Source organism: Choloepus didactylus, chromosome 2 (assembly GCF_015220235.1).
Source record: "Choloepus didactylus isolate mChoDid1 chromosome 2, mChoDid1.pri, whole genome shotgun sequence".
In the NCBI taxonomy this organism is placed as follows: domain Eukaryota; kingdom Metazoa; phylum Chordata; class Mammalia; order Pilosa; family Megalonychidae; genus Choloepus; species Choloepus didactylus.
In genome coordinates, this window is record NC_051308.1 from 48,702,659 (window position 1) to 48,720,999 (window position 18,341).

General features: G+C 37.3%; 1 protein-coding gene and 1 pseudogene across 1 annotated transcript in view; one reads left to right on the plus strand and one right to left on the minus strand.

Moving 5' to 3' along the window:
• LPGAT1 (lysophosphatidylglycerol acyltransferase 1) overlaps positions 1-18,341 on the plus strand; it is a 126,302-nt gene that overhangs the window by 13,377 nt on the left and 94,584 nt on the right. The gene's annotated exons all lie outside the window — the stretch shown is intronic.
• LOC119527252 lies at positions 10,278-13,830 on the minus strand (annotated as a pseudogene).

Sequence of the window (18,341 nt, forward strand, 5' to 3'; positions counted from 1 at the left end):
GCTTAAACGATTGTGTTAAGTTGTTTTAAGCCTCATTACAGATATTGTATTTATGCAGATACTATATTTTCAACCAATAATAGATATTGCTAAGTAATTGTGATATTGGAGATAGCATAATGTATTGAAAACAAAACAAAACACAACATTAACTTGAGCTAGTCTGAGTTTGGATCCTGTCACCACCACTTGCTAGTTGTATAACTTTCGGCTAGTTGCTTAACTTCTCTGAGTCTCAGTTTCATCATCTGTAAAAATAGAGGCTATAATATTTATCTTCTTGTGAAGTTTAAAGGGAATGGCATGGTGGGTGGCTGATAACATTATTGTTATTATTAATGTTATTATAAATGTTATATTAACAACTGTATTAATCATTTTGGGGAAAGGCATGTATGACTGAATAAGAGCTAATTTATGGCATAGTTTTGGAAATATCTGCTTTTATGTATTTGAGCATATTCAAGCTTGGCAAATAGTATACCTCAGTAGAGTTCTTGCTTTAATCAGTAGGTAAAAGTTATTTAAATCATAGTCTAAGTAAAATATTAACTAAGCAAATTGTATCTTTATAAGTTCTGAAATGCTTCAAAGCAACTTAGGTTTAAGTGTCCTCTAATTAGTAATTCAGTCATTTATTCAAATAAAGCATATTTACATTGTGTGCCTACTCTGTACCAGGCATTGTGCTGATGGCTGGGGGGTGCAGGGCCAACAAAACAATATAGCTCCTGTTCTTATGGAGTTTTTTGTTTTAATGTGGGAGACAGATGTTAAACAAGAGTCAAATAAATGTGTAATTACAGTTGTGAAATGTGCTGTGAAGAACTATGGATAGGGGCTATAAAAGTATGTGTTAGAAACAGGAAGATCATTGAAGGGCAAGGAGGATGAGAGATGGGGGTGGGGGTGGGGCATTGACCAACTTAGTTTAGAGCTCCCCTTCTCACATAGCAGGGACAAGGAACCTCCAGGCTACAGGACTCAGCACAGTATTGCTGCAGTTACCACTGTTTTAGCCTGGAAGGTCATCTTTCTTGACTCTTACTGTGAGGCAGAGCATCTGAAGTTTTTAATGTGAATGACCAGTTGAAATGGTATAGCTACTTTGGAAAACAGTTTGCAGTTTCTTATAAAGTTATAACACAGACTTACCATGTGACCCAGCCATCCCATTCTCTACCCAAGAGAAAGGAAAATATCTGCACCCACAAAGATTGTATATGAACGTTCCTAGCAGCTTTATCCATATAGCCCCAAACTGGAAACAACCCAAATGTCCTCAACTGGTACATGAATTAAGCAGACTGTGGTTGATCCATCAATGACCACTACTCAGCAATAGAAAAGACTAAACTCTTGATACACACAGCAACATGAATGAATCTCAAACGCATCATACTAAGTGAAAGAATCCAGACACCAAAAGTTACATTATAATTCCATTTATCATATATTCAAGAAAAGGCAAAACAATGACAGATAGAATATCTGTGATTGCCAAGGGGCATAAGGGCAGTTTTTGAGGTGATGGAACTATTCTGTATTATAACTATGGTGGTAGTTACATGAGAATATACATTTGTCAAAGCTCATCAAATTGTACCCAAAAAATGGTGAATTTCATTGTATGAAAATTATACCTCAGTAAAGATAATTTTTTAAAAACAAAAAACAAACAAACAAAAAAAAAAGTATGTGTTAGAGGGCTTGATCTGGAGACTCATGGTGTCAGGGAGGAATGGTCTCCTGGAGAAAGGGTTGTTGAGACTGAGACCTAAGGACATAAGTAAGAGTTGGCCTGGAGAAGCTGGGGGGAGGAGCAGCACGTAAAAAGGCAAAAAGAGTGGGGCATGTTTGAGGAATAAAGGGAAGGTCAAATTGGCTGCAGCGTGGGGTGAGTAAGAGTGATACCAGGGGTTGGAGGGCAGGTGTTTTGGTTTGCTAAAGCTGATGAAATGCAATATACCAGAAATGGGTTGGCTTTTATAATGGGGATTTATTAGCTTACAATTTACATTTCTTATGCCATAAAAATATCCAACTCAGGGTATCAACAGGATGATATCTGGACTCTGAAGACAGGCTCCTGGCATCCAGGATACCTCTGTCACATGGGAAGGCACATGGCCAGCATCTGCTGGTCCTTCACTCCGGGGTTCCATTGCTTTCAGCTTCTGCCTTCAGTGGCTTCCTCTTTGACCTCCTGTGTGTCCTCTCTTGGCTTCTCCAGGGCTTTTCTCCATGAGCTTCTCTTGATTTTATCTCTTGGCTTCTGTATGTGTTTTATGCTTTCCTAAAGGATTAAGACCCACCTTGGATGAAGTGGGTCACATCTCAGTTGGAATAACCTAATCAAAATGTTCCCACCTGTAATAGGTCTGCGCCAACGGGAATGGATTAAAAGAACATGGCTTTTTCTGGGATACATAACAGCTTCCAAACTACCATGGTGGGAAAGCTGTTCAGGCCAAATCCTTTGAGACCTTGTAGTGCAAATTAAGGATTTTGAAATTTATTCTAAAAGGAAACTATTGAAAAATTTTAAGCAAGTAAATGATGAGGTCGTATTCATATTTGTAATTCTGTGCTCCACCTGCTTTATGGAAATGGACTAGAGAGAAGTGAGATTCTTACCTTATCAGGTACAGATGACAGTTGCTTGCTCTAAGGGTGATAGCAGTGAAGATGATAAACGTGAACAGATTGAAGAGTTATACAGGAAGTAAAATCATCAGGACTCACTGAGGGATTGGACATGGAGGGGACAGTAGAGGGGCAAGTGACAGGGATGACCATGAGGCTTCTGGTATGAGCAGCTAGGTGGATGGAGGAAGCCCGTAGAAGGAGCAACGTTGAGAGGAAAGGTAAAAAAAATGTAGTGTAGGAGTTGCAAAACATCCAGGTGGTACTCTGAAATAGACATATGGATATTCAGTCTCGAACTCAAAAGGGAAGCCTGAATTAGAAAGGTAACTTGGGAAATTATCAATGGCATTTAGAACTGTAGAGAAGGATGAGGGACCTGTTGAATATTACTGGGAGTTTAAGTATTCTAATCCTTCAGCTGATTTATTTTTTATTGCATATGATAACACCAGCTTTGTTGGGGTGGTAGAAGTAGAAACTAGATTGCAGTGGATTGGAGATGAATCGTGAAGGGGAGGGGATAAAATGGAGATATGAATATATGACTCCCTAGAAGTTTGGCTATGAAGAACTAAAGGGGATAACTGCAGGAGGGGTATGAGATCAAAGGATGGCTTTTTTTTTTTTTTTTAAATAATCAGAAATTGGCTTTATTAGAGCAATTGTAGGTATACAGAAAAATCATGCAGAAAGTACAGAGTTCCCATAAACCCCCCTCACATGTTCAGTTTTCCCTATTAACAGTTATTTTGCATTAGTGTGGCATTTTTATAATTGATGAACAATATTATAGTTATATTATTAACTATAGGCAATAGTTTACATTAGGGTTCATTCTCTTTGTGTTTTACAGTTTTCTGGTTTCTTTTTTTTGTAACATTTTTATTGTGGTAACATATATACAATATAAAATTTCCCATTTTAACCACTTTCAAGTATACAATTCAGTGGTGTTGATTACATTTACAATGATGTGCTATGCCTGATGAAACCAGTGTTATTTACTTACAAGGTTAATGAATTTAAGAAACTGTTTTTAGTGAGAATTGAATGAGAGAATGCATCTCAGGGCTTGATACACATAGAAAGCATTTAAATGTCGTCTCTGGTGGCAGAGGCAAGCAGAGTGCTCCAGAGCCTCCATAATCTGGTTGTGGTCCAAACTCTTTACTAAGGCTGTTTTCCTGCTTCCCCATTGCATTTTCTCGTTTATGTGCTTTCTCTCCCCAAATCTTTGACTTTCTTTGAAATTAGTTTCTTTGAAAATCTCTACCTACCTATCTAACCCCATGAATCCTTCTCTACCACTTGAGTTTCCACTATTTCTTTCTTTCTGAACTGCTTTGGCATTTTCTCTTTGTGTTTCCTAACCATTGGGCTGAGATTTTCTGCAGTGCTTTAGCATTATCTCAAGAAGTCAGGAATCCATATGCATATTAAGTGCCATCTGTGGATGAATAAATAATGCGTCTAGTAAATATGTGCTACTGTTTTTCTAATACGTGTAGCTGCTGTTTTGATTCATAAGAAATCCTTTAAAGGCATTGCTTTTGTTAAAGGTATTTTCAGTCAGTGCTAAAAGAACTATCACAGAGGTCTGCCGTGTATTTTGACATTAAAAAAGAATGTTCATACTTGAAAAGTTTAGAAATCACTGCTGTACAACATGTAACATTTAGAATGCTGCTTCATGTTCTTCACTATTGTTTTATCTTTGCTATTTCTGTCTCTTTAACTTGTAAATTGCTTAAGAGCGGGGTTGTGGCTCTTTATTTTTCTCTTTACCTTACTGCACTGGTAGCAAGCTACAGCCCTTGGGCCACATCCAGCACACTACTTGTTTTATGAGGGCTCTCCAGGTAAGGTTTTCACAGGATGAGCAATTGCAATTGATTCGATGATAGGGAACACAAACTCTGAACCCCAATTAAGCAAAATTTTTATTCCCCCAATAAGGAATTTTTTCTCATTAGTAGACCTGAATTACGAAAAGTTGGATTTGATTATGATTTCTTTATTTTTACTTTTGTTTATAAAAAAAAAATCTGTAGAATTTGTTCAGAAACAAGTTTTGTTGTATAAGTAACTGCATAACATCTTCCATTTTGTCTCTTGGCCTGCATAGCCCAAAATATTTACTCTCTGGCTCTTCATAAGAAAAGTTTTGCCTTGTGTTATGGTAGTAGTTCTCAAACTTAACTGCTCATCTGAATTACCATAGAGAGAGAGAGAGAGAGAGGGAGAGAGCAAGCAGAGTTGAGGGGTCGACTGAAACTCTTCTACCCTAGAGATACTTATTTAGTACATCATGGGTAGAGCCTGGGAACCTGTATTTTTACAAGCAATTGAGTTGTTTGGGAGTTACTCCCTTTTAGAGCATTTATAGGGTTGAACCTCAAACGAGAATGAAATGAATATTGAATTAGATGTCAGGGAATAGCTTATTCTCTTCAACATTTACTAGCTTTGGGACCTTATCCAATAACTACTTGTTCTGCAGGTTTTTTAATTTCCAGTTCCTTTATTTGTAGAGTTTTGCTTTACCTTTTATAGCAATCTGATGAAAGTTATGGGTCCTCCCCTGAGAAAAGTGAACCTGTATTAATTTCCTGTGGCTGCCATAACAAATTACCACAAAACCGAGTGGCTTAAAACAATGGAACTTTATTCTGGAGGCCAGCTGCATTCCCTCCAGAGGGTCTAGGGAAGGATCCATTCCTGGGCTTGTGACTACATCACTCCAATATCTGCCTCTAGGGTCACAGTGCCATCTTCTCTTCTCTGTGTCTTTCCTCTTTGTGTCTCTTATAAGGACACTTGACACTGGATTTAGGGCCTACCCCGGTAATCCAGGATAAGCTCCTATTCTCAAGATCCTTAACTTCATCACTTTTTTTTTGGCCATGTAAGGAAGCACTCACAGCTTCATGGTGACTTAACAAGGGTATCTTTTGGGTAGACATATTTTGATCTTTCACAGCACCTTTGCGGTGCTCACAATTTTACAAACAATTTCAAGGTGTTCAGACTCTACAATTCATGGACCCCAGGGACTCTAGGTTTAGACCCCTTGCTCAGTGAGAAGTACCTATAGTATGGTTCTAGATATGCAGTCTCTTCTCTCATATCGGTGTCATGTTCTTACCTACATCATCCTGTTAATACCAGTCTTGAAATGATGCTGTTTTCCTCTTGTGATCTTAGATTCTTAAATGTATAATTGCCTTTTTGAGTTAATTTCTCTGATTCCTTTAGGAACTATATCCTCTGATAAGGCTTATAAAGTAAAAAAGAAAAAAAAAATCTTTCTCAAGCCTTTTTACCTCATTTTGCAGCAGGAAACTAACTTCTTTGTAACCATAAATTTATGCAAATCAGAACTGGAAATAACTCCAGTGAGAAGAGAAAGGTAAACAGACTTACCTTGATTAAGTAGCTGGTATGCCAGTTCTTTTAGCAAGTGCTTACACATGGCTTCTTATTTAATACTGAAAACAATCCTGAGAGGGAGGTAATATCAACCCCATTATACAGATGAGGAAATGAAGACTGGTAGAAGTTAAGTAACTTCTCAAGTTGGGTGATAGAGCTAGCAAGGGGCAATGCTGGTCTTTGAATAAAGATCTTTTACTCTAAAGTCCATGTCCTTCTCATTTTGCCATGAAAGCATGCCATGCTTCAGTTTCAGTTGAATGGTAAGTTATCTCATTGGACAGGAGCTATCTGTACTTTGGTTTCAAGGGTCAACAGACTTGGATTTTAGTCATATTTATAGCACTTACTTACCATACTACCTTACACAAGTATCTTTTCTGATCCTTAGGTTTAAAATAGAACTAATAGCTGATGTATGCCTTCTAGGGCTGTTACAGAAATTGAGTGAGAGGATGTATACTAATTTTCCTAATATGTAGTATAATCATTTTCTTATTTGATTGTATTCTTTTTAAAGTTTAAAAAAATTATGTTCTTAATACCTTTTTCTTTTACTTTCTTAGATTTGAAACTGAATTTGTTTGCTTAAAACCTTTGGGCATTTGGCTGGTGTGAATGCTTACATTCTGCTTTCTGCTCTTTAATTTTAAGGGGCATCCCCAATTTTGTATAGCACTTAGTACATCTATGTTCGTGATAACTTTCTGAGCTGTTCTCGTTCCTAGGTTGGTTTTTAACTTCTTCCCCCATTACCGTCTTTGCCGTGGTTTTGTTTGGTGCCCTGGGACTGTGCTATGCAGACTCTTCCCCTTTTTTCTACTTCCCCCACCCCTAATTTATTCACCTCCTCTTTCATCACTACATAGTCTCTTATATAAGGCTAGTATCTCATCTCTCTTTCTTCACCTCACTAATTACCATCCCCTTCTATCTTTGCTCTTATCTTCCAGGACATAAAGATTCTTAAAAAACAAAAACAAAAAATATTCAACAATCAACTACCCTCCCTCATCCCCACCCTTCCATCCTTTCCCTCCACCCTACATATTATCACTTACTTTTGTTTGCTGCCTAATACTCAGAATTCTGGTTCTCTAAAAACCTGGTCCAAAAATTAACCTCTTCAGTCTTTCGTTACTTCTTTCCTTCATTCTTCCTGTTACAGTATAGATGTACCCCTTCTCTCAAAAACCAGTCCTTTTGTTTGGATTCTGTATTTGTCCCTACTTGGTCAAGAACCTTTCTCCATTGCCTTATATTCCTTTAAAGAACTGGAGGATATGATAACCTGGGTCCACATTCCCAGATCAGTAGGAGACTGGAGCTAAGTAGTGGCTGCCTTTCTTGGATGGGGCATGTGCTTTCTGTTTAAACACTGTCTCACCACTCCTCACCATCATATAGGAAGCCCACTTCTCTCACTTTTTTCACCTGCTTGGCCTAAATTCTAGTGTCTGACTTTTAAAAGCACCTCTATAATCTGACCTCATTTATAGATACAACTTTAATTTCTCTTCCTTCACAGAACTGTCTATTCCAGACGTTCTCTACACAGGCCTATTCCCCTGTGTCTTTAATATTTCTTCTTTTTATTTTCAGCTGATGTCTTCTTTTGTCATACATATTTTCATGTATATCATATTATTCTCCAGTTTGTCTTTTACTCCCAATAAGTGAGGAAACTTTGAAAGGGCGGGGATCATGTCACATCAATTAAAGTTGATTTAGGTTTTGTATGGAAGTAAGCAGGTCTTTAAAAAACTAAAATCATACAGCTCAGTGAGATATTGGCATGATGATAAGTCCATGAGAGCGGAAAATGATGGGGAAGAATGGATTCACAATTCTAGTTTCTGTTGACTGGAAGGGCAAGCAAAGTTGCCTGTACTATTTTAAATGTTCTCTGTACTTCTTTTTCCTCTTGTTCTTCTCTCCCACCCTCTTTCTTCCCTCATCTTCTACTTTTTCTTTCTCTCTTTTTCTTTTTGCTAAGCTCATAGTTGAATTGCAGAAGTTAAGTGCTTCATGATGGAATTCCAGTGTACTTTTATGTCCCTCACAGTAGTGGACCCTGTGGCTTTATGAAGATAAAACCAGAAGAATGAATGAATAGATCACTAAAAGCTTTGGGGGATAGTGAGCAGGAGGTAATGTAAATTAATTATACCTTAGCATCTGTGTGTTTTTCTTTGCAGCTAATTCAGTCAGGCAAGGAGCAGGCATAGAGTTCTGTTTTTTGTATATGATTTAAAATATCAGTGAGTGAGGGGTTTGGAATCAAATGTTTCTAAATTCTTTTCTAGCTATAAATGTATTTAAAATCAATGTATTTATTTATAGTAGCAAAGCAGAGACATTCCTACATTGCTCAGTTATTTCCTGAGATTTTGGTATAATTCTTTACCTTTAAAGGAAGTTAGAATTAACCTTCTTCCAGGTTCAAGGAACCTGAGGCAGATACTAACTACTTAATTCAATTGTTTAGTTAAACTTTTCTCAGTGGAATTGTATGAAAGTATCTTTGAATGAAATTCTGATCATTATTTAATTTAGTATCATGTTGTGTCATTGACCAGCTTACAGGTAAATAAAGGGAACTGTTTAAAAGGTTTGAAAAACAAAACTTTCAGCAAGTTAAGGATTTTTGCACAGGGTGAAGTAGTTTTCTTGAGAAATACTATAGAAAGAAACTTAAGACGTAAGATCTTAGCTATTTGCTACTTCAGCTCTTAGTAGTTAATAAAATAAAATTTGAACCTGGTTCTCAAAAATGAACATTTAAGAAATGAGTAAGAAGAATTCAGTCCATTTAGTAAAACCTTCTAATATTACTTTGATTTGGGAAAAAAAAAAAAAATCCCTGAATTACAGAAGAAATAAGTCAGCTGTTAAAAATTTGGAGAAAACAGAAAAGTCTAAAGAAAGGGGGAAAAAGAAACAAAAAAATAAAAACAAAGTAAAAAATCACCTATAGTTCTGTCATGCTACTATTAACATTTTGGGATATATCCTTCCAGTCATTTATATGTATTTTTTGTTGTTGTTGTTCACAAATATGTGTTTGTATTCTAAAATGTAAGGACTTGTTTATTTTTATTTTTGAAATTAAGAGAGTAAAAAAAAAAAAAAAAAGTAATTTTTTTGGTTCACATTACTGTCAATTTTAACACGTGTAGATTTGTGCAAATATCACCACAATCAAGATACAGAACACTTCCATCACCTCAAAAAACTTCCTTGTGCTATCCCTTGGTAATTACAGCCTTTCCCCACCTCTTCACCCTGGAAACCACTGATCTGTTCTCCTTCACAGTAATTTTATCGTTTCAAGAATGTCATATAAATGGAATCATGCTGTATGTAACCTTTTGAGACTGACTTCTTTCACTTGGCATAATGCTTTTATACAAAAAATTTGCTGACCCCCCTTGGCTATAGGGTAAATACCCAGGAGTGGGTTTTCTGGGTCATATGGTAAGTATTATATAACTTTATAAGAAAATGCCAAAATTGTTTTCCAGAATAGCTGTACCATTTTGCATTGCCATCAGCAATGTATTGGTATTGTCAGTATTTTTTATTTTAGTCATTCTAGTAAGTGTGTAGTGGTAGCTCATCATGGTTTTAATTTATATTTCTCTAATGGCTAATGATGTTGAATGTCTTTTCATATGCTCATTTTCCATCCTTATATCCTTTTTGAAGTTTACAAGCCTTTTGTCCATTTTTTAATTGGGTGGTTTGTTATCTTAACACTGAGTTTTATTTTTAATTACCGAAACTTTTATTCAGTAAAAGAGAAAAATCAAATGTGAAAAATTCTATTACAGTCATACTAAGTTAGTATTTTAATTATCTCTATTTGAATGGAAATACTAGGACTAATTGTATTGTACCCCACTCCATGCGAGCTGGTAATGACAAATTGCACAGTATATATCTTATATAAATATGGAAAGAAGATTTACCATAATATCACCATTTGTCATATGTTCTGTGGCTGAAATACAATTCAATGACATAGCCCAGAAAAATTTTCACACTTAGTAGCCAAAAGGATGGTGGATATATTAAGAATCTGTTAAAAAAAAAAAAAAAAAGTGACATTTTAGGTAAAATGGAAGAGGTTTTCATTCCCTAAACAGACCTTATTTTGTCTTTTTTTTAAAAAATCAAAGAATCCTTTAGGCCACCTAGCGATGATTTCCCTTGTATCTTACCATGATCCAAATCTTCTTTAAAAGGATCATAACCTTGTTCCTTTACACAACTCAGTGCCTAGAAAAGCTAGTAAAGTAGAGGACATTCATCCCAGGGAACCCACTTCCAACTTTCATTTTTTTCAGGCACTATATTCTTTGGTTCTGAACCATAGTCAAGTCCACCTCTCTTTTCATTAATTGAGTGACATAATGGTAATTCCCTTTCTCAACGAAAGAACTCACAACCAAGGCAAAGCAGACATTTTTCAGGTAAAGAGCTGCTTCTTCCCAGGTTTCCCTTTGAGCACATTATTCTCAGCTTTCACCAAACTCCCAGTGACTCCCAGGAAGTTGGAAACTGCCTGCTCCAAACAACCCTTTCTTCTTCCCCAGGAGGATGCAATGAGGATACTTGCAGCTAGTCATCACTACTCCTGCCCCGACCCCAGGCCTTGCCCCCAAGGCTCCAGGCTAGTGGTCATAGGGTGGGAAAAGCCACCCTTTACTGTTGAGTTTTCAGTTCTTAGTATATTCTGGGTATAAATGCTTCATTGCTTATGTGATTGTACATATTTTCTCCCAGTCTTTTTATTCTTTTCAAGATGTCTTTTGTCAAGCAAGAGTTTTATATTTTGTTGAAGTCAAGTTTATGGATATTGTTTCTCTTTTGTGGACCTTGCTTTTGGTGTCATGTCTAAGAACACTTTACCTCATAGCCCTAGGTCATGAAGATTTTCTCCTATATAGGTCACTGCAGAAGTCCAGGCAAGAGTTGTTAGTGGCTTGGAGACCAGAAGTAAAGGAGGAAAGGCATAGATGCATATGGGACATGGTTTGAAGGTGAAGTCCACAGGGCTTAGAGATGAATTGAATGTGGAGGATTAAGGAAAGGGAGAAATCAAATGTGGTTCTTAGGCTTTGTCTTGAGTTGACCTTGTAAACGATGGTGTCCTTTGCCAAGATGGAGAAAACTGGGGAAAAGAGCCCATTCTGTATTGAGCATATTAAATTTGAGATGCCAACATCTGGGCCTATAGAGAGTGTTGAATTTTTTCTTAGATACCCATGGCCTCTTTTAGACTGGAAAAAGGTATCTTCAGATATAGTCTAGTTTTAATTAGGGTGAGATCAATCAAAAGATTAAAAATATAAGGAGGCTTAGTTACATTGGAATAACGGTGATGATAATAAACAGAACAAATATTTAATGAACTTTTTATGTCAGGCAGTATTCTAAGTGTTTTGTTTGTGTTGCCTCATAATTTTCATGGCCCACTCTAAGACATAGGCAGTACTATTATCTACATATAGTTGAGGAAACTGAGGTATAGAGATGTTAAGAAATGTTCCCAAGGTCATACAGCTAGTAAGTGGTGGATACAGAATTGAAAATCGGATATTAGGTAGGAAAGGGGTGGTAGTATTTGATAGCAAAGTTTACTAAAGGGGATAACATTTTGGCCAAGGGCTGAGGAGATAAACATATAAGATACATATTGCTTGTCCTCTTTCTAGGTTATAACTGGGTAGACAATGAGGTCCTACTGGTGTGAGAGGAAGGGTGGCAGACATACTTTGCTCATCATTCAAACTTTGTGCTGCTGAGCAGATCTCATGATGTTACTGCTGAAATGTATAAAGATGTCTTAAGAAGAGAATTCCTCCTATGGAAGCCAGGGTAAAGAATTACCTGGCTCCACTCATAACTGAATCAAGGAAGCCAGGAGGCTTTGAGTAGGCTAAGGCAAGAGATTATAGGTAATAGAGTGATTTCTCTCCTCTGTTTTCTCAAACTTACTATAGTAGGGCTTTGTTACATCAGAAATTTTAAAGTTTTAAAGTAGAGAAAGTTTTTCCATGATATAGCTTTGTATGAAACTGTTAAGAGCAGCGATAACTGATTCTATGGGTAGTGACAGTTAAGGGACCACTCTGTAGTTTTGCCGGTTGTCAATTTATTGTCTCTGTGCCCCAAATCCACCCTTCTTTGCTCTGTTTTGTGATACTGGAACTGGACCTTGTAAGCATTTCTCCTTTGCCAGCTGTCTTGATATTAGGCTCTATCAGTTCAGAGCACTGGAGGAGACATAGCAGTAGAAAGGGTCTTCCCTTCTTAATTTTGGTGTGCTCTTTATGTTGGTGGGACTGCAAGCAGATCAGCGTGTGGGGGGCTTGGTTGTGCTCATCTCAGCGGTCCTCATGACCAGCTGTGACCCGCAGTCTTCTGCAGGTTTTTCCACTCCTTAGCAAGCAGCCCCTGTAGACCATTTCCAGCTCTGCACACATATGCCAGTAAGATCTTGGCCACCCACTGGGCCATGGCTACAGACCAGCTCTACACTGCCTGTACTCTCCAGCAGATTTCTTTGCCACTGGCTGATTCTTGTGATAGCCATGCTGTCTCGAGTGAAGTCAGAATCCTAGTCTTAGGAGGAGGTTTTAAAAACTCTTCTAGGTTTTTAAATCTTTCCTTGTTCACTCTCACTCGGGCTCAGGGGTAGTAGCAGCTTTTTGTGTGTGCTATTTCTGTATTATTTAGAGTACTCTTTACCCCTTTTAATGTTAACCAGCCTTTTTATTTTAAATTTTCCTTGTTCAAAATATTGCTATGGTTTCTGCCTCCTGATTGGACACTGACTGATACAGCAGAAAACACCAAATAGTGACATAGCTGTTTGAGTAGGCACTTAGGGTGACTTAAATTTTAGCTTGTCGAGAAACCAGCAACAGGGAGAAATAATAATGAAAATACTACGCCCCCTGCCACAACAGATCTGCTCTGCATTTTCTATCTACATTGCTTTTCTAGGTAAGTCCATTCAGGCTTTAAATGCTATCTATGCACCTTTGACCGAATTTATATTTCCAGCTCCATTGTCCCTCCTGAAATCCAGACTTGTATATCTGCCTACCTACTTGACATCTCCACTCTGAGGTCTAATAGACGTCTCAAATTTAATGTGCTGAATACAGAGCAGGATCTTTCCCCCAGTCTTCTCCATCTCAGCAAAGGGCACTGTCATCCACCCAATACAACTTAAGAGAATACTCAAGAGACACCCTTATCCTCTCTTTTATTGATCTTCCACATTCAATTCATATCTAAGTCCTGTGGACTTTACCTCTAAAACATGTCCCATACCCATCTGTGTCTTTCCTTCTTTACTACTGGTCTCCAAGCCACTAACAACTTTTGCCTGGACTTCTGCAGTGACCTCCTAACTAGTATTCTTGCTTCCACTATTGCCACCTGCTTTTCCTGGGCCTAAAGATGGTGCTGAGTTTTTCTTAGATCTCCATTATCTGTTTTAGACTTAGTTAGTTTTTAACTATTGTGCAAAAAAAACTTGTTGTTTTTTTTTTTTTTTTTGTGCCCCTTGATACCCTTCCATATTGCTGCCACCCACCAACATTATTTGAAGTCAAGGACTTTGGGACTTGCCTTGTCCGCACTACTTCTTACCATAATCACAGGCAACTTCAGGGCCTCTGTGGGCAGCTTTTCCAAGTTCCTGTCCTCAAGGTTCTTATTGACCTGTAGCATGTCAGCAGGGACACTATGATATAGTGGATTTGAATCCCAGTTTCCTTACTTTCTGTGTAACTTTGAAAACATTGCTTAACCTTTTTGTCTCTTTTTCCTCATTTGTAAAATGGAGATAATAGTATGGGGTTTTGTAAAGATTAGATAAGAAATAATGCATAATTACCAATGCCTGGCAGATAGTAAACATTCCACAAATGCTAGCTATTAATTATTATTTAATCATAGATCTACTTAATAATATATGCTATTGTTAGTTTTTTCAATTAAGCAACTCCTCTAAAAGCTACACCTTTATTTAATAGTCTTGCCCCCTGAAACTTTAACTTAAATATTAAGTGCCAAAAAAGGGGCACTGACCATGATTTCCTAGTGTGTTCAGTATACTTTAAAAAAACAAAACAAAACATCAAAACTTCAACTCCAGTGGTTCTTAGTAGTAGTATACATCAGATTCACCCCCAGGTTGCTTTTTAAAATGTCTGGGACTAACTTCTGGAAGTTTGAATAAAAGGGATGAGAGTGAGTTACTGTAAAGGAGAGGCTAAACCTGCTTATAATTGTGCCTAAGAGCCTCCCCCTGAGTACCTCTTTGTTGCTCAGATGTGTCCCTCTCTCTAGCTAAGCCAACCTGGCAGGTGAACTCACTGCCCTCCCCTCTACTGCCCTCCCCTCTAAGTGGAACCTGACTCCCAGGGGTGTAAATCTCCCTGGCAACGTGGGATATGACTCCTGGGGATGAATCTGGACCTGACATCGTGGGATTGAGAACATCTTCTTGACCAAAAGGGGGATGCAGAATGAAACAAAATAGTTTCAGTGGCTGAGAGATTCTAAACAGAGTTGAGAGGTCACTCTGATGGGCACTCATACACACTATATAGATAGCCTTTTTTAGGTTTTAAGGTATTGGAGTAGCTAGAAGTAAATACCTGAAACTATCAAACTGCCACCCAGTAGCCCTGACTCTTGAAAATGATTGTATAACAATTTAGCTTACAAGGGGTGACAGTGTGATTGTGAAAGCCTTGTGGATCACATTCACTTTATCCAGTGTTTGGATGGATGAGTAAAAAAATGGGGACAAAAACTAAATGAAAAATAGGGTGGGCGGGGGATGATTTGGGTGTTCTTTTTAACTTTTATTTCTTATTTTTACTTTTTCTGGTATAAGGAAAATGTTCAAAAAATAGATGGGGTGATGAATGCACAACTATATGATGATACTGTGAAGAGTTGATTGTATACCATGGATGATTATATGATATGTGAATATATCTCAATAAAACTGAATTTTTTTTTAAAAAAAGGGATGAAGGTGGGGATGGGGGATGGCACCAAGTATCTCTGTTCTGATCACCTTCACTCTCTCCCTTTTCTTCAAGTTAATCATCACCTTGCTTTCACTGCCTTTCCTCACCAGAGCCTCCCTCATTAAGCAGTACCTTAGGCATTTTCTCAGGACCACCCTTAATTAAATATCCTCACTCCCTTTCTATCTTGCTTCATTGGCTCTGCTAACCCTAACCTAAGATGAATCCAGTCCAGTCTACCTTCAGCCTGGTCTTCTGAAAGCCACATCTCTTTAGCTATGTGACATTCTTTCATGTGATAATTTGGCTCTTTAGTCTTTGTCATTCATATTAGAATATCTGACCCTTACACGTCACAGGAGGCATTTGAGTATTTTAGTTACTAGTGATTCCAAAAGTGACTTCATTGTCAGGTAATTGCAGTTATACATGATCTCTGTGGTACTATCAATTATATCTGATTCATTTTTACACATGTGGTATTAATGGTATTATTAATGTCTCATAAATGAGAAAACTGAGGCACAGAATGTTAAATAATTAGTGACATCAGCTTGCAGGCATAATTCTTTTTGAACTTTGAAAGGCAAGCTATTTTTCTCTGTATTAATTCTGTTTTGTGAATTGGTGTATGGCTTAGCATCACAGTTTTTAAAGAATTTGTGTTGGGGATTGTTTTTATTTTCGTTTTGAGATGTGAGCTGTCCTGACCAATACTAAGCTATAATTTTCATGGGGGGATTTATTAGTATGTTAGAGAGTATGTGAGTGTGTATGTGTGTGTGTTTGTGTAGTAGGTAATAATCTTTGGCTTTGGTTTTTAATAAGAATTTTAAAAATTCAGTTACAACTGGAATTTTTTTCCCAGTTTTTATTCAGTTGTCCTTCCTTCCCTTTGGGAATAGAGGATCTGCCCCAATTCTTTTTTGAGAATTCATTTCACAGAACAGTGTGTTAAAATATTTTTGTTCTTCTAATCAGACGCAGTGTAAGAACTGGCAGACATCTGTAGCTTCTGTTCTTTAACATGCTGCTAATCCTATTCCTTGGTTAAGATAATTAGCTCCCTTATTATATTTACTGGTCCTGGAATAGCAGGTTATGATCAAGATAGTTACTTTATAAATAAAATAAGTGAATTTTTCTCTACAAACATTTATCCTGATTTTGTTACTCATTTAAATTTTCCACAGTGATCTTTGAAGTATGTTGTAGAAGAAGAATACCATAGATACTAGAAATTAAATTTATTGTTGAATAACATTTGGATTATTACAAAATTCAGCATGACTTCATTGCTATCTCAGGGTAATTTGATTAAAAAGGTTTACCCAGCTACCTTCACTTTTTTGATTTAGTATACCATGTGACTCTTGGTAATTGACATTTAGTTTGAAAATTAATTTTGGCTAAGTTCTGATTGAGAGATAAGACATGTACTGGATTAATGCTTAATGTTTGCACCTTCAAAGTATTTAGAAATGGATAATTGGAACCATTTGTAAACATTATATGAGATGTCTATTAAAATATACTCAATGTTTAAAGTACAGTACATATGTGATTTTCCTATACTTGATAAAGAAGAAAACCACAATATTGGAAGGATAGTGTAGAAAGGGGAGAGAAAGGAAAAGTTGGGAAATTCTGAATATGTGATAACAAATACAATATAACATTTCCCATTTTAACCCCTTCCTAGTATACAATTCATGGGTGTTAATTACATTCACGATGCTGTGCTACCTTCACCACCATCCATTACCAAAACTTTTGCATTACCAAACAGAAACTCTGTACCAATTAAGTATTAGCTCCCCTTTCTTCACCCTCACCCCTGGTACTCTGTAATCTAATTTCGGTTTCTATGTCAGTGTATATTTTGATAATTTAAACCAATCATATTTACTAGATTAATTTACTTTACATAAAGCAGACAAGTAAGGTACATTTTATATAAACAACTTATTTTTATTTGCAAGTGTATTAACATTTATGCTTTCCCACTGCATAGGCTTACATATCTAGTATTTTCCATTTATGTGGCAGAGATGACATTACAGGAATTTGAAACATCCTGTTCTGGTTTGCTAATGCTGCTGTTATGCAAAAGACCAGAAATGGATTGGCTTTTATAAAGGGGATTTATTATGTTACAAAATCACAGTTCTAAGGCTATAGAAGAGTCCAAACTAGGGCATCAGCAAGAGGATACCTTCACTGAAGAATGGCCAATGGCGTCTGGAACACCTCTGTCAGCTGGGAAGGCACATGGCTGACATCTGCAGTTCCTTTGCTCCCGGGTTGCATTTCAAAATGGCTTTCTCCAAAATGTCTCTGGGTTCCTCTTAGCTTAGCATCTCCAAACGTCTTTCTTTCTGCATCTCCAAGCATCTCTAAGCATCAGCAAGCATCTCGGTTGGCTCCTAGCTTAGTATATCCTGGGTGTTTTGTCCTCTTTTAGCGTCTCTGGAGCAAACCCTAGGCCAGCATCTCAAAGCTTCAGCAAGCAGCTGAGTCTGCTCCTTTTAAAGGACTCCAGTAAACTAATCAAGACCTATGCTGAGTGGGTGGGGCCATTCCTCCATGGAAATACTCTTATCAAAAGTATCACCTACAGCTGGGTGAGTCACATCTCCATGGAAACAACCTTATCCAAATATCCCGCAAGATTGGATTAGAACATGGCTTTTGGTGGTGTGTGCGCATCATATATCCAAACCAGCACACGTCCATTTATGCAGTTGTGGAGCCTGAAGACTTCCCATATTACCTCTTTTTTTTTTTTTTTTAATCTTCATTTTATTGAGATATATTCACATACCACGCAGTCATACAAAACAAATCGTACTTTCGATTGTTCACAGTACCATTACATAGTTGTACATTCATCACCTAAATCAATCCCTGACACCTTCATTAGCACACACACAAAAATAACAAGAATAATAACTAAAGTGAAAAAGAGCAATTGAAGTAAAAAAGAACACTGGGTACCTTTGTCTGTTGTTGTTTCCTTCCCCTATTTTTCTACTCATCCATCCATAAACTAGACAAAGTGGAGTGTGGTCCTTATGGCTTTCCCAATCACATTGTCACCCCTCATAAGCTACATTTTTATACAATTGTCTTCGAGATTCATGGGTTCTGGGTTGTAGTTTGATAGTTTCAGGCATCCACCACCAGCTACCCCAATTC